Here is a 17,926-nt window from a genome sequence, read left to right on the forward strand (position 1 = left end):
TGCACTGATTGCACAGTTCAGATGCAAATCAAGTTGGTTGTTGATGCAACAGTTTAGCTGTCTATAACAAGTACTGACATCCTTTTCATCAGTCTGGGTAGCTGGCCTCTTCTTTCTCTAGAAAGCACCATAAGAATTTCATTGTCTTTCTTTCTTAGCTGTTGTTTCTCAACTGTTTGTGCACATTTGGTACGATTTGGGCATTTGAGTTTTCCCATTTATTCTGTTTTCCACAGTTGTGTTAATGGACTTTTGAACTCCCACACAGCCAAACTTTCCTCAGTGGGTGACCTTATGATTGCTGTAGGATTCTTTGCCACCCTGAGTTCCCAACCCATTTTACCTTGTTTTCTGGATATATTGTTTTCCCTGTCCTCCTCAGGGACTTTTTCTAGAGTGAGATCAGTGTCTCTGTTCTCTGTGCTCTATGCAGGCAGTGATCCTCCAGGGATCTTGTCTCTAATGAAGACATCTCTTATATTTCCAGAACTGCACAATATCCTTTGAAGTCCTTTGTAAAACTTGCTGAGATGTAGCATTGAAAAGTGCTGTGAAGGGTGATGCTTTGAGCTCTCCTGTTGAGTGATGGGGATTTTCACAGTCAATGACCACATGTCAGCTAGGTGATTGGTGAAATCCAACTGAGGATGTCTTAACTTCTTAAACTATTTTCACTTGATCATTTGTGGTAGTCTGTCCTTCTCCTTCGGTTTTTACAACTGCCCTACTGTCTGCTATTACGTTTAGCTACAAAATTACATTCACTTCTTATTCTTTCCTTTCCATGGGGTAGTGAAAAAAAAATTACTTCTATTTTCTTATTTTAATCCTCTTAGGCAGTCCTCTATACAAACTTTCTTTCCAATACTCTAAAGCTTTTTTTATACTATTTTTCCTGAAATATTTCATTCCCATTGATCTGGATTCTTATTTTGTCCCTTTTCTAGGTACACTTTGCTCATCTGCCCACTACCTGCCCTTCTCTGCTGGTTGTAGAGCTAATCACCAAGTGCAGATGCTGGACAATAACATGTGGTAGGTTCTTGATTCTAAAACCAAGATGGCTTTTTACTGCAGGTTTCTTGTATCTGCAGTTACCATTCTCACCATCTGCACAAACTGGCTTCCTGGGATACACCCTTGAACAAACAACCTTTCTGCACCCTATATTTATGTCTGAAAGGACAATGTAGGTTACTGGAAACCAGGTCTCAGGCTGAAATGGGAACCTGCTTGAGAATTTTGAGAAAAATTCTGTGTTTATTTCACTCTGCAACTCTCCTGTTTCAGTAATAAACACAAAGCTCTATGTCAACTGTTCATTATATGTTCTAAACCAGCTCATGGGTTTTGTCCAGGACAAAGTGATGAAGTGTCCATATCATGAAGATGACTTGTAATTGGCACTGTGGGTTTGTTTTCAGTCTCTGTGGGGAGGAAGGGAGAGGGGGGGAAGCAAAATAAAAAAATAAAGACTGAAGTCATTTTCAGGCTGCTTCAGCCTTCTACTGGGCACCTTCTTTTACTCATTTTTTTCATTTGTGGCAGGGATGTAAATCAGGAATCTGAACAGCTTCTCTCAGAGAAGCAGTGCAGGATGTGAAAGAATAACTGCAACTCTCTGCCTGCAGCCTTCTGCTCATCACAGCCTCTCTCTCTCCAGGCTTCAACTCTGGCATTTTCCCTCTTTGAAGCAATAACAAGAACTTCACAGTTCAGATTTTGGTCAATTTGTAGCTGGAAGCACGTGAAATGCAGGGGTTTATCTTTTTCTTTTAATACAAAACAATAAATTGGCTTCAATTCATTCATAACTAGCCTCAGGTTTAATCAAAAGATTCAACACTTTTGACAAAACATGGGCTGGATACCACATCTGTAGGAAAAGCTGCAAACAGCTGAATTTTACTTTGCTTCGGGTTTCCTAGCAAACATTTCCCATTGCTCCAAAGCAGACTTTTCATGAGTTGAAGGCATCATCCTGAATAAAGGTTAAGGGGAAGGAGATTATATGACAAGCTTTGTTACCTCCTGCCATTTCTATTTCTGTTTGTATTCAAAGGCTAGGAAGAAAGGAATAAATGATATAGTAAGACCATAGGGTTTCTAAAAGGAATCCTTTTAGAAAATAATGGATTAGTTAAATAGTACTGCATCTTGCCAAAATGACATTATTATAATATCATCCCTTACAATTACTAGAACAGCTGAATCAATAATGTGGATAGTATAAAGAAAAACTGGCTACAATGGCACTATAAATCCTGCACAAATTATTGTAGCAATTTTCTAGTGGTTTGGAATAAGCTTCCTAAACCTCTCAACCATTTCAGCAGATTGTTTGCCCCGTGCAACAATTCTGTTAAAACTATCATTTGCTTGTGGCAATATTTTTTAGCTGGTAGGCATAAGCCAGGGGAATTTGCATCCCATGGAAATATAGCTATGTCAGGAAAAGGTCACTTTTTCCTGCAACTTGTATCTACAGGCTTAGTGTATCTTAATAGATTTGGTCTTGTTTTTCTAGTTAACTGGATCAGATCTGCATTGTGTGACAGGTCTTAACTTTAAAGAATTAGCAAAGAACTACTGAAATTAAAAACAGTAACATAATTTAAGCCTAGCTGAGGAGCTATTCCTTGTTTTCAGTTAAGTGCTATTTCATTTCCATTCTGTGTGCCACAGTGAATAAAATTTGGAACATATTAAAATTAATTGCCTGAATATATTTTTGTCTGTAGTTAGACTGACAATATAGTAATTCTTCCCACACCTCTTGCTGTTAATTAATGTGCCTATAGCTCAAAGAAATAGTATTTTACTGCATTTACTTCTTGTGTAGATAAACCCCAAATACAAAGGATTAAATAAGACTAATTTCAAAAATATTGACATTTTTATATCTGTAAAGAAACTGATTTTCTTAATGAGATTGTACTGGGCTGGTTCAACTAATGTGAGCACAAACTGGCCAATAGCTAACTGTGGACTGAAAAGAATGAGGAGATTTTCAGCTAGAGCAGAACTCCACCCAGCTCCCTGTGCTTTGGTGGAGTTGCAAATGCTCAGCACCTGTTTTATCAGGCCAACAGATGGTCACAATTTAAGGACACCCATAGGCAACACAACTTTCACTTACTTCAGGCTCTCATGATGCTCATGTGTCTGTGGTTGCCTTAAATGTTTTGTGGATGAGGAAATTATGTGTTATATAAAATAAGCAGTGTATTCTTTGTTAGCAGATCAGAACACACAGATTCCCTACACGTGTCATGGGCCTAGTTAAAAATCTATTTAAACTAACAAAGAGATTGTCAGGTGCTTTGTCTTAACTTGGATCATGGTTTACAGAGAGATCCAGCTTTAACTGGTCTAGTTCAAGATGTCCTTCCTCATTGCAGAGGGGGTAGACTAGGGGATATTTAAGAGTCATTTCGGATACAAACTCTTCTATGTTTCTATAATATTGGTCTTTTTAGTCAATGATACAGATCTTTTTAATTGAAATGCCAGTTGATGTCTGGGTACCAACCTCCTTCTGCTTATTTGTGCTCCTACAAGCACAAGCACCTCTCCTTGGTGTGCTTACACCATTCAGGTGATCTAACCTAAAAGCAACAGCAGTTGTTTCTTGCATTATTTGTTTTTGTTGTTTGGGGGGTTCTTTTTGTTCATCTGTTTGGGTTTGTTTTAAGATCAATTTCCTGATCTGCTTCACAGTGCAGGTACAAGAACACTGTCCAGTAAAAGAGCAGGAATGAGTGAAATACAAAGAGCTGGGAGCAGAAATCAGCTGGAAACAAAAGCAACTATAATATAATCTTTCACTACCCTTCCCAGTTTCTCAATGAAACAAATTTATTCAGAAGTACAAACTTTACTCAGAGAGGTGATTCTATCTGCCGACATATGGCTATCCCATAATGATATACAAATACCATATTTATGTTTCTTTATTTCACACTGTGAGTAATTATTTACATTATATCATCTGAAATCTAAATCAAGGATATCCATTGCATGATTATGTGTGGAACCTAAAAGACATAACTCTTAAGAATACAAGTCCTGTTTATAATTCAGCTTTACATGGGCCATCATGAATTGTTAAGATTGAGTTCTTCTTGCTTTTTGATGATGTTTAATTCGCATGACTTTTGACATTGTGGTAAAATATTCTCATATTTTGGGACTGAAACAAAAAGAGCAGTGGATCTAGAGGGTTCAGGATTCATTTTACTCTATAAACAGTGGCAATTCTGGATCAGCTGTGCAGGAATGTTAGGACATGTCATATATTTGGTTGTTGACATGAAAATATTAGGCTCAACAACCATAATAAAGAATTGGCAGTTCTCTGTTACCCATGGATATATGAATGTAATTGTTTCTTTTCTTAGACACTTCCTCCTAAGCATCCATCTGAAGAGAGCAGAAAGATTAAAACAGACATTTTCCCCCAATAAAACACCAACATGTAAGTGAACAGTACAATATTCCACGTTGTTTAATATTGATTTGCTTTGGTACCAGTGGGAATTCATACTTGAGAAAGAGTATTGAAAATCTTTCTTGTACTTATGGAAGTCAACAGCCTCTTTACCTCAGGCAAAGGGTTAGACAGGTGAAATGACACATTATGCAGCAGGACAGATCTCTGCTTGCTTTCCAACACATCCTGGGAGTCCCAGTCAAGATAAGGATCTAGATACTGCTGTGATCTGTCCTGGGTCAGAGACAGCAGGACACAGGCCACAAAGGCCAGAGCTGGTGGAAGGAGGAGTCTGAGGATGTTGCCAGAAGTTTACTTCTCATAATAGAGATTTTCTGTCATGATGTCCAACAGCTGTTGCAAAAGGGAAATGCATTCCAGTTCCACTGATGGAGGAGGGAAAAAACTGGTAGGTGTGAGAAGACTTGCAAAAATGTCTGAACTGGAGGAAAACACTGAACCCAAAACTCCTTCAAGGGTAGGGCATCTATATTTTCCCTTAGGGACCAAGGAAACACCTTTGACTGATATTAGGAAAATAGGGTCCACTGAAGCAGAGACTAAGATGTGTCAAGGATATCATTCCACAGGTAATATTGCTACAAACATAAATATGACAGAAGGAGTCAACATTTGAAATGTTTTGCTTTTTTTTTTTTTTTTTTTTTTTTTTTTTTTTTGTGGTTGAGGGTTTGTTTTTGTTGGTTTTTTTTTTTTTTTTTTTTGTTGGTTGGTTGTTTTTTCTTTGAGATTTTTGTGGGTTTTTTTTTTTCTTTTTTGTGATGAAAGCTGTTCTTTACTGCTTTTGAAAATATAATTTTGTATTTGGTTATAAGCTAGCAATTGTGGACCTCTTGGCCACTATTGCACATGAATTAAATTTCTACATGAGTTCCTTGGTGGAAAAGGACGTGGGAGAGCTGATCAATGGTGGCTGAACATGAGTCAGCATGTTCCCAAGTTTCCAAGAAGACCAAGGGCATCCTGACCTGTGCCAGAAACAGAATGGACAGCAGGACTAGGAAGTGATTATCCCTCTGTTCTCAGCACTGGTGAGACCACACCTCACATACTGTGTTCAGTTTTGGGCCCCTTACTTCAAGAAGGACACTGAGGTGCTGGAGCACGTCCAGAGAAGAGCAATGGGCCTGGGAAAGAGTCTAGAGGCAGTCACACGAGGAGCAGCTGGGAGCACTGGAATGGGCTCCCCAGGGAAGGAACACACGACCAAGTCAGAGTTCCAGCAGTGCTCAGGTAACAGTCTCAGGCTCATGGTGGGATTCTTCAGGTGTCCTGTGCAGGGACAGGAGTTGGATATGATCATCCTGATGTGTCCTTTCCAACTCAGCATGGTCTGTGATTCTATGATTCTATGTTTAGCCTGGAGAAAAGGAGGCTCAGGGGGAGCCTTTTCACTCTCTAGAACTGCCTGAAAGGAGGTTGTGGCCAGATGGGGGGTTGGTCTCTTTTCCAAAGCAACCAGTGACAGGATAAGGGGCAATGGCTGCAAGCTGTGCCAGGGAAGGTTCAGGTTTGACATCAGTAGTGATTTCTTCACAGAAAGGGTGGATAAGCATTGGAATGGACTGTTCAGGGAATTGGTGGAGTCAACATCCCTAGAAGTGTTCAAGAAACTATTGGATGTGACACTTAATGCTATGGTTTAGTTCACAAGGTGATGTTCCAGAAAAGGTTGGTCTCAATGACCATGGAGGTATTTTCCAAACTCATTGATTCTGTGAGGCTAAGATTGCTGATTTGGTACTGTGATGACAACAGGGACATCTGTCTTTTAAAAGCATAGTTACCAGAGATGGGTACCATTCCAGTGCTGTGTAAGGCTAAAACTGGTGTGCTATTTTCCTATGAGAAGGTCTCAGTCAACGTCCTAACGAGAGGTTCTTAGTGAATCCTGAATCTTAGCAGGTAACCCATAGCCAAATCCATGTACTTAGTGTCCATCTCTTGGCTAAAGTCTCCTTGCAGTTTTTGGTTATAGTTATCTTTCAGCCTTGCTCATACTCAGATAAGACAGGTGTTATGCTGAAGTTAACTTCTAACCTGTTTTACACTGGCACAGAATTAGTGTAGAATATCTGTTAGGATTTAATATATGCCCTTTCAAAAGAGATCATAATGATAATAGAGATCCTGTGTGGACCAAGAAACCTATAGAAATGTTTCCTTCCTGTTGCATGTGCACCCAGAAAAACACCTAGTTCCCTTTATGAAAGCAATCAAACACTTTTATTCTAGTCATAGTAAAACTAAAAAATTGCTTAGAAACCAGAGGTACTAATAAACAATATATACTGAATCTATCAGGAGTTAAAACACAATTGAGGAAAATATAAAGGCATCTTTTCAAGGCTGAGATACAATATCTGCTAAGTTAATAAGAAATAAAGTCATGTTGACTTCAGTGTGCACGGGATCAGACTGTGGATATTTGATCAATGAGTCCTCAATTGTGGAAAATGTTATAGACAGAAGGGGTAAGTAAAATACTGATCAGATGGTCTCCCTGAAAGCTTGTTGGCACCTTTGGGACCCTAAAATTTTCAGCAGAACTATTGTGATTTACAAATTGGACAATGTTTCTTCTTTTCTCTAGGTTTGCATTTGCCATGTGCTTGTCCATGAAAGAAGGTTTTGTCTTACTTGAAAGGTTAGGAATCTTCTCCTTCAAAATATTCTCAGACCTTTTCTCATCTTGATTAGATTATTGGATAAGACTATTTCACAAGGACAGAGGGAGTTCTATGACCAACTATTGTGACATTATGAATAATACAAGAGAAACAATATTTATTCTGCATTTCCTGAACAGACCTTAAATATTACTCCTGTGATGTTTTTTGCAAACATGTCTCTACTCAGTCCTTTCTTGTATGACTCTCAAGGAGAGGAAGAAGGCTAAAATATGTCTTCTGTAAGTTATGTCTAGTGCATGTAGACACAATAAAGAAGTATCTCTCATCATGTCTTATGTGTCAAGAAGGAATTTCACCCAGGAAAATGCTTCCAACAAAATAATTTTATTTATTAAAATATGCCTTCAAAGTCAATCATTTTATTTCTTCATCATTGATGGTTGAAATTATTCCAATTCTCTATACTCACTTGTACATCAATTTAGTAAAAGAGTATATTGGTTCCTGTCCTGCCTGGCCTTTTATTGAAGCAAAATTAAACAATTTCAGGATTCAATTATTAATACCTTCCATCTATAAACCATGTCTTCATCTATAAACCATATTGACATTCAGTCTAGACATCTCAAGAGGGGATTCACTTCATGAATATCAATAAACAGGTTGTAAGGAGACTGGGAATATTAAATTATTTCAAAGCGTTTGACAGTTGACAATGTTAATACAATAATTAAAAGCTCATATCCCTAAAAAAAAATCTGCTCAGCATTTCCATGTAGAAAGCCACAAAGTCCTTAGAAGGTGAAAATCAGCACTGCTGTGCTGTTAGTACTGGATCTGCATGCATTTCCAGCAACCCCCACAGTACCTTCACAAACAATGAAATCTTTTTACCCCAAAGATGGCTTCAAGACCTGGCTTAACCTCAATTTATGACCAGATTGGCATTAACTTTTTAGCCAGAAGGTAGTAAAAAATAATTTGAAAATGCAAATCCCAGCCTGCATTAGACCACTGCTTTGAAAAGGAAGCAGCAGATCACCCAGGACACAGCAGACCTGGCTCCCCCTGAGAAACAGTTTGTAAAGCATTGAGTTGGAGATAAAATGGTAAAAATCCACAGTGGAGTCTTTCTGCCTTTCTCAGTGCAACTTGTGTAAAGCTTCCCTGGGTAGGAATCCATCAACTCATAAAAAATCTAATGATGAAAGACAGCAGATTTCTGTCAGGCATTTGTCTTAGCAATGACCTTCTGAGAGAAAATAGAACAATTGACCACTGGTACACAAATCATGTCAGGAGCTTCTTCAAAATTCCTTCTTGAGGCAGCTGGAACCTGATATCAATATACTCCACGTGAGTGAAAATAAGGAAAGCAAAATGAAAAAAAGCAATATTTAGGGTTCTCAAAAATAAAAAGCAAACACAGTAAATACAACACAGTTCTGTTGGTTAGTATGACACCATGATTTAGTTTATTTTACTCAGATAACAATAGCTTAACATGTATACAGTTAATTGTGTAATGAACTGCTGAGTTGATCACTCAGTGGTTCCTTTCCCCTACTGCTTGGTTGTAATTTTCAGATAGGAATTGAGCAATGTGCCAGTTTTGGCTGAGGTGGAGTTAGTTTTCTCTATAGAAGCTGGCATGGGATTGTGTTTTGGAATTTTGCTGGAAATGCTGTTGATAACAGAGGGATGATTATCCATTGCTGAGCAGTGATGACACAGAGTCAAAGCCTTTTCTGCTCCTCATCACCACTTTTCCCACCAAGGAGGCTGGAGGTACACAAGGACTTGAGAGGGGACACACCCAGAACTTTGGCACCAGTTGACAAAAGGGATATGTACACAAGAGTGTGTTGATCTGCTGGAGAGTAGGAAGGATCTGCAGAGGGTTCTGAACAGGCAGAGAGGATGGGCTGAGGCCAGTGGTATGAAGTTCAACAAGATGAAGTGCTGGGTGATGCACTAGGATCACAAGAACCCCAGGCAGCACTACAGGATGAGGACAGAGTGGCTGGAAAAACTTTCCAGAGGAAAAGGACCTGAGGGTGCTGGTCAACAGTGGCTGAACACGAGCCAGTGTGTGCCCAGGTGGCCAAGAAGGCCAGTGACACCTGGCTTGTATCATAAATAATGTGGCCAGCAGGACCAGGGCAGGGATTGTCCCCCCATATTCAGCAGTGGTGGGTGCACCTTGAATCTGGGTCCAGTTCTGGGTCCCTCACTACAAGAAAGACCCTGAGGGACTGGAGTGAGTCCAGAGAAGGAAAATGGAGCTGGGGATGAGTCTGGAGAACAAGATGAGGAGTAGCTGAGGAAGATGGGGATGTTTAGCCTGGAGAAAAGGAGGCTCAGCAGGGACATTATCACTCTCTACAACTGCCTGAAAAAAGGATGCAGTCGGGATGGGATTGGTCACTTCTTCCAAATAACAAGCAAAAGGACAAGAGGAAATGGCTTCAAATTGTACATGGGAAGGTGTGGATTGGATATTAGGAACAATTTCTTCATGGAAGGCTTACCAAGCATTGGAACAGGCTGTCCAGGGAAGTGGGGTTCACCATCCCTAGAGGTAAAGGATGTGCAGATGTGGCAGCCGAGAAAGGGTTTAGTGGTGGACTTGACAGTGTTGGGTTAATTGGACTCAAGGATTTTAGACTTACTTTCCAAAAGAAACAAATCTATGATTCTGTGTTTTCATGATATTCCAAGCCATAATGCTCAAGGAAGAAGAGGAAGAAGAACAGGGGAGATTTGGAGTGTTGGCATTTGTCTTTTCAAGTCATCATTATCCATGATGGGGCCCTGGAGATGGCAGAACACCTGCCCATGGGAAGCAGTGAGTTAATTCCCTGGTTTGATTTGCTTGAATACACAACTTCTGCTTTACTTATTAAAACGTCTTTATCTCAGCTCCTGAGTTTTCTCACCTTCCCATGTTTCTGGTTCTCTCTCCATTCCCCCCAGGGTTAGGCAGTGAGAGAGCAGCTGTGTGGAGCTTTCTTGCTGGCTGGGGTTAACCACAGCAGGCAATTACATGGATAACATGGATTCAGAATGACTATTGTTGTCTTAAATAAATCTTGGGAGAAATATTCAGATTTAGGTATGGGTTAAGGTGTTCTTCACTTCAGTGAAATTAAAACATGGTGACATTTAATTTGAGTGACCTGAGAGCTTTTCAGTCCTTACAGCTGTAACCAAAACTACATTGTACATGCTAATTAAAACCAGCTCTAAGTTTTGCCTTTTGGAATATAACTAACAAGTATTGAAGACAATACCATGTGTGCTTATTTTGCATGCAACCCACATCTCCTACACAAGATAATTTCAGCTGTTATCTGTGGGTGCACAAAAATGAACTGGGTTGTATGCTTAAGATGATGAGACTTTAATAATATATGGAAATAGCCTGCAGTGTGAACTCAGCTTCAGGCAGCTCAAACCCAAGTCAAAAGGTGTGCTCAGGCTCACCTGTGCTGTGCAGTCCAGGCTCTCACAGCTCCCTCCTCACCCTCCCACGGGCCATCCACCACTGCCCTGCTGTTGCTTTCTTCCTTTCCTCCTTGTTCTCCTTTTCTGCCACACTTCCACCTCCCCATCAGCAACTCCAGGACTGCAATACAGAGTCCAACCCAAACCACAGCAGTTTGGGTCCTGCCCACATCCCTGTTGATGAACTCGTTGTGTCCTCCAAATGCAGGATTCTCTCCCTGATCCAGCCAAGAAGTTGTACTCTTTTGAGAGTAAACCCCTGACAGTCAGTTCCTAGAAGGAACAGCAGGGAGTAGCCCTGGGATGCTGGTGGCACCCCTAGATCTTGCCTGGGGTGCTGATCTATCCTTCCCCCTTCCATAGCAATGGGATGCCAAGGATGGGCACAGAAACTGATTGTAAATGAAATATTCCTCTTCATCCAAACTCTTCAGGAGATTGATTTAGATTTCAATTGTATCAGGGGTGATTTTGAAGAATTATTTGTCCTCTCTAGTTGAAACATACTAATTACTGTTCTGACATCTGCTCTCACTGAAGACAAATTGTTTTTCATTGTGAGGGAAATGCTGCCCTCCAGCTGTCAGGGCAAGTTATTTGTAATCATGACCAATTTTATGCTTTAACAAATGTACTTTGTAAAAAAACAAAACCAAACAAAAGTATCAGGAAGAATAATGAACAATCAATCAGGATTAAAAATTATTTTCGTTAAAAATTTAGGGGGTGGTATTGACTTTGAAGTGGCTGCAAGACATCATCTCTGAGTACACTGGTTTTCCCCTAGACAATGAATGTAAATGACTCAAAAGTTTCATTGTAAGAAAGGGATAAAGTGTATTTAAGATAATATGACATAATTGGACAAGACCGACTTCCATTTTATTCTCACTTAGGCTGTTTTTCGTTCTGGTTTTATTAGAATTTAGGTGTAATAACTGTATTTTCCTTTAAAGAACAGTATCTGGTGAAGCATTGACATAATATACAGGTGAGTGTTTCTTGCAAATAAGTCTGCATCTACACATTTATTTAATGATCTGATTGACTAAAAAGCACCCCTTTGCTTGGTGCTGGTAAATGTAGGTAGGGGCACAGATGATGCTGAGTGAGGTCATGGGTTACTAAAGTGCAGAACTGTATCAGGAACACATGTAGAGGGCTTCCTGGTTCTTTACTATTCTTCCTACACCACTTCCCTTTCCTTTTGCAAGTGTTCATTCCATTAAACAGGGAAAAACATGTCCTGGGAGGTATTTTGATGATTTAGGAAATTTAGTAGCACCCCATAATTTTTTAGCCATGTTTTTCCTATTTTGCATTTCCATCTAAGACAGTATATTTAAGAATAATTTGCACACTTTAATCCTTTCCCCTCTAATTTACATTTCCACTTAAACAAGGCTGATAAATCACTTTGCAGCCAACAGTCAGAGTTGGTATCTTCTGCCATCAGGCTCTCATGTAACTCTCCTTTGCTAACAAAACCAATATGTCAAGGTGCCTGTCACTCTTCTGTAGTATTACAGAATTATTATTGTGGTGTATTGACAGCACACAAATGTCTCTTTGGATTATATGGCTGGCACACATGGGGCTGCTGAAGGGCTTTGCTCAGGATCATGAGGCTGTTCAAAAATATTTTTAGGAGCCTTTTGCAATTCTCTCTTTTTGCAGTGTAGAGAAAATCCTTCTACAGTGTAGATCAGGACACTTTTCTTCAAGTCAGTAAAAAATTACCAGCTGACCTCAGGTTTGGATCTGAACCACGGTGTTTGTAAGTATTTTTAGATGGAGGAAGGATGGTGCTCAGTGGTGTTGGAGGTGGTGAAGTTCCCAGGTATAATGCTGTTGAAATTGAGCAGAGGAGAATTACACTCTCTTCTTTACCACTCCTTCTTAGGACACAGAGATCTTCTATGTGCCTCTGATGTTTTGAAGGACATTGTTGAAACATCAGAAGATTATTTCTTCCTTTATTTCTAGTAACTTCATACCAACAGATAAAGCCACAAACAGGCAGAAATTCCCTGTTACTTTATATATCTCATACTCCCTGATTTGTCATATTTGCTTTGAATAGTACACAAGATGAATACAAATAATTTAGATATTAGTGATCCAAAATCTTCTTGTGATTAACAGGTACCTGGTTTCTTCCTTGAAAAAAAACCTCTGGAACCAATATGGGATGATATCAGAGAGAACACATAGTTTTTGGCATGTTAAACTCTATGTCCCTATTAAACATAATAAACATAAACTAGCACCTAATACCTTGAAATTAGGAATTAGGAGAAGTACATTACTTTGGTATTAAGTAGAATTTTTAAAAAATGTCTTAATTCCCAATGCATTTCAGAAAACTCTGACTTGTATCCTAATACCAGCTCCACAGGGACCAGCTGGACCAGCAGACTGTATGTGACTAAAGTTTTTTGGAACCCATAAACTTTCCAAGATATTTTTAATTACTCAGAGGAGGAAGAGCAGTAATTGGGAGAGAAAATGCTGGCTCATATTTTCTGAAGGCTTATATTTTCTGGAGGTAAGTGTTTTCTCTCTGTCTCAGCAAATCAGTATCATCTTTTTTTGTTTGTCTGTTCAAACACCTTGCCTTGGTTGGGAATGAGACAGTCAATTAGGGTAGGTAGGTAATCACCAGGGATTAGATCCACTTGTAATTGGGAACGTTAATTTGACAGGAAACACTTTCTTTAGGGAAGAAAGAAAAAAAAAATAAAGAAAGAGAGAGCTGTGCTGAGCTTTCCAGTGCCTGGAGGAGAACATGTCAGTGTCTCAGTTCCAAGGGTGGGGAAGTCCGTAAATCAGAGGGATTGCTGCTTTCTGTGGGAACACTGAACCTGTGCTTCGGTGACGCATGTGAGAATTAAAGATTCCCAGAAGACTTGAAACTGTTTTCAAAAGGTGCAGAGCTTAATTACTAGAGGGGTTGTTCATTATCAACACTGAAAGGCTCTGTGTGGATCTTTTTGTGGGCTATGATGTGAATATTAAGTGTCAGACACTCTGAATATCAGACTGCCAGACCTTCTGGGCAAAACAAGCTGCTTTTTAGCAAGATGTCTCACTGGAGGCAGGTTCTGCTTTGCACTTTACACTTGCTACCAACTGAACTTTCACACTGTTTGTGTGACTGCAGTGTGCTGCATTTTCACTCCAGGGCTCATCTCTCCAGGAGAAGTTACTGGGCTGAAGGGCAGGGTGAGCATCTATAAGCCACAGTCTGGAAGAAGAATAAGTTACCTTACACTTTCTGTACACTAAGAGCATCTACACAGAGTGTAAGTGAATTGTAACTGACATGTGGCAAATCCCAGCCTCAAAGTGAAGTACCAACTCTGCAAGAGGTTTGTGAAGACAGGTTTGCAATGATGAATTTGCAAAAAGGCTTGAGATCAGGCCATGCAAACTTTGCCACTCTGCTAGAGTTCATAGGCACTTGCCTACAAAAGAATAGGCAGAAGGCACAAAATGCCCAAAATGCAGTGACCTTCTCATTTAAAGATACTGTCTATTTTTCCTGCCCATGAAGGCAAACAGAGCTCAGAAGTGCCTGTTCTGGCAGCATTAGGCAGAGCCTTGCCAGGTTGAGAGAGGTGATCCTGCCCCTCTGCTCTGCCCTGGTGAGGCACATCTGGGCACCATGTGCAGAGCTTGGCCACTCACAAAAAAAAAGGGATACGGATATATTGGAGATCAGAAAGATGAATAAAAGAGTCACAATCATAGAATATATCAAATTGGAAGGGACTCATAAAAATCATCAAGTACAGTTCCCTGCTCCTTGCAGGACCACTTGAACATTAACCAGATGACTGGAAATATCACTCCTTCAACTCTGGCAGGTTTGGTGCCCTGACCATTTCCTTGGTGAGGCTATTCCAGTGACTCTCATTGAAAAACCTTTTCCCAGTGTCCACACGGACTTCCTCTGATGCAGCTTTATACTGTTTCCTTATGCCAGAGAGAGAACAGCAGCTTGCTCTCCACTGGACCCCTTGAGGAAGGTTAGACTGTGACAAGGGAGCCCCTCATCCTTCTCTCCTCCAAGATGAACAACCAAGTGACCTCAGCTGCTCCTCCCAAGTCTTGCTCTTGACACCTTTGGACTTCCTTCTCAGGACACACTAGGGTGAATCAGAATCAGATGTGAATTTACCATTCCCCCAGCCATGATCTTCCAAGACAAGGTTCTAGGTGTATCAGGGCCCATCATCACTTCTGCTAAAGGCAGAGGTGGAGCAGAGAATAAACGTCTCCATTTGTCTACATCTCTATTTTTGAGGAGCCTGATCTCATCAAGCTGTGGAGCAATGCTACCACTGTTGTTTAGCTGTCAATGTATTTTAAAAATTGGCCTTTTTGTTGTCCTTCAGAGCAATGCCTGCCTTTAACATGATTTGGTCACATGGATTTTCTCCCTATAGGGGTTAATGGTATTCCTGTAGCCTCTCTGAGTGACCTGTCCTTGCTTCCAATGTCCATATACTTGTTTTTCCTGTTTGAGTTCTAGATCCCTGCTCTTCCAAGCTGGCCTTCTGTACAACATGGAGCATCATTCACACAAAGGGAAGTTAAGAGAGCTGTGACTGTTCAGCCTGGAGAGAAGAAGGCTCCAGTGGAATCTTTTCTGTGTGGATAAACAGTTGATGGGAGGGAATGAAGACAAGGGAGCAAGACTCCTCTCACCAGTGTCCATTGACAGGAGAAAAAGCTATGGACAAAAACTAAAAAAAATAGGAAATAATGTTTAAAATAAGAAAAACGGGTTTCACAGTGAGAGTACTCAAACACTGGTACAGGTTGCCCAGAGAGATTGCAGTCTTTATCCTTGGAGATATCTAAACCCAACAAGACATGGTCCTGAACAAACAGCTGTAGGTCACCCTACTTAAGAAGTGGGTTTAGACCAGAATACCTCCAGAGCTCCCTGCTAACCTCAGCCATCAATTTTGCAGTTGTGTCTCCTGATTGAAAGGAAGCTCTGCATCTTCTGTTCCCAGATGTCAAGCACTGATTTCCTCCCAGTTTTTCTCATCTTTTGCTACCACAGGCCCTGTCAACATTGTGTTTTCACAATGTCACTACCACAATGGCATCTCAGGTGCTGCTACATGCTATCAGGTGTGCTGATTTGCCTGGTCTTGCTCTGTCCTGCCAACTCACCAGACTTTTAAGCCCTTTGTATGTTCCTACAGGGTCTCAGAAGCTGAGTGAAATGAAAACAGTGGCCCAGCCCCAGCCTGCTCTTATAATCCTAGGCTTTATCTTAACTGAATCTAAAAGAATCATGGCAATAACAAAAGGAGGAACAGGCACTAATTTTCCCCCATTCTCTATGATGAGGGGGAGAGACATCATTTTCCCTAAAGATAAATTAGACTTGCATTACTCTGATGCAATGCTGAAGCTACCATCTTTCCTTGTACTGGAGGTGCAGGATTTGATGATAAGAGTGTTTAACCTCCAGAGTTAAAAATGCAGGTGATAAATGCCTGTTTGGTCATATGACTGGTTTCTTCTTGCTTCCTGGAGAGCCATGACTCAGAGCTGGGTGGGACAAGGAAATAAAGGATCTCTGGAGGAGAACGGTGCTGCCACTGGGGGGGTGGCAGCAGCTCCAGCCTAACCAAAGGAAGAAATGGCAGGTGAGAGCACAACAGCCATAGCTATAGAGCACTGTGGGTGAACAAAACAGCAGAGAAGGAGACTATCCTGATGAGTTCAAAAATATGTCAGCAAGGGTCATGCACTTCCTCTGAGGCTGATATTGGAGTTGAGTCAAGGGATTATGCCTTCAGAAGCCCTTTGCTCAGAATCCTTGTGCAAAAAGACTCAGCCAGGTCCAACAGCACAGACGTACATATTTCATATTTCATTCACTCTGATTCTGTTAGCTGTGTGCAGTTCTGAAGTGTCTCCCTCTCTGCTTTGGTCCCATAACTGCCCAGCAAAAAACGAGTACAAGACGTGCAGACACAAAACAGGCACTTGCAGGAATTGTCCAAAAGGTACCCAGAGCAGGGATCATGGCTGTTCAAACCCCCACACAGCCTGGAACATGCAGGAATGTCTGGCTCTACAAACCTGAGTTTTCAAAAAAAAATTTTTGGGGAGCACTGATGGCAGGAGGAATGTTCTAGGGCAGGATTACTTTTCTTGCTTGCTTCACATTGATTCAAAGTGTTTGGCATGAAACACAGTGAATCACTAAGCTTGCTGCTGTGTGAGAATTACACTGACATGATTACACCTGATGGTTCTTGATGCTATTTTTCCTTTGTAAAAAGTCTCCTCCCCATAACAAATACAAAAAGACTCAAATCTGTGGTGCACCAAATGTGATGAAAGTGAGGACTGGAAAGTGGTGCCTTGACAAGAATGAAAAAAGGTTTGTTCAGCAGTGGAGTCTGTTCCCTCAGGACAACCTTGTGTTGCAACACAGGTTTATCTCCTGCTGCAGATGCTTCTCAGCACAAAACACAACACATCCCTAGTGTGCACAGCATTTGCTTAGCTGGGTGCAAACTATTCAAAGGTGTAGTTAAAATCTGAGGAAGAGGAAATGTGGTTTAAAGCCTGGAGCCAGGGAACCTAAAGTTGAGATTCTTTGGTGTTACAAAGAAAGGGGAATTCTTGGTGGGAGCAATCTACAAGTTCCCATAAAACAGGATAATTCCCTCTTGAAACCTCAGTAATTCAACTCCTATCTAGTAAAATCAAAACATTTCTAGTAAGATTTCCCTGATTAAATGTTTTTAATACATTTTTCACCTAAATCAGAATGTTTCTTTTTTAACAAGCCAAATATTTTATTTTGTTTCACTGCAATAAATCATTACCCTTCATTTCCCTACTAGGATACTGATTTATGTGAGGTCTAATCCAGGTACTCCTTCAATCCTAAAGTTTGGGTTCCCAGGAACAATATATTTCCCATGACAGGTGTGTAGTTCATGTTGCTTATTGGTGGTTACTCAGATTTTGAGAATGAAAAATAAAGATTTTCAAGTAGAAGGTTCTTCAAGGCATTTTACCACTGCAGGAAAAAGGTAGTGGTGAACATAATGGTTTAAAAAATAAAGCATTTAATGTTCATTAAGTAAAAGGAATATATTTAATGAACATTAAAATATTTATCTAAACCAAAATATTTCAACAAATAGCTGAGGTTGCCAGCAGAAATTCTAAAAAGTCATAGTCTCAAGTGCTCTGTAGATTTCAAAGTTCTGCTCTGATTAGGGACAAA

This window comes from Erithacus rubecula (genome assembly GCF_903797595.1).
Source record: "Erithacus rubecula genome assembly, chromosome: 3".
In the NCBI taxonomy this organism is placed as follows: Eukaryota; Metazoa; Chordata; class Aves; order Passeriformes; family Muscicapidae; genus Erithacus; species Erithacus rubecula.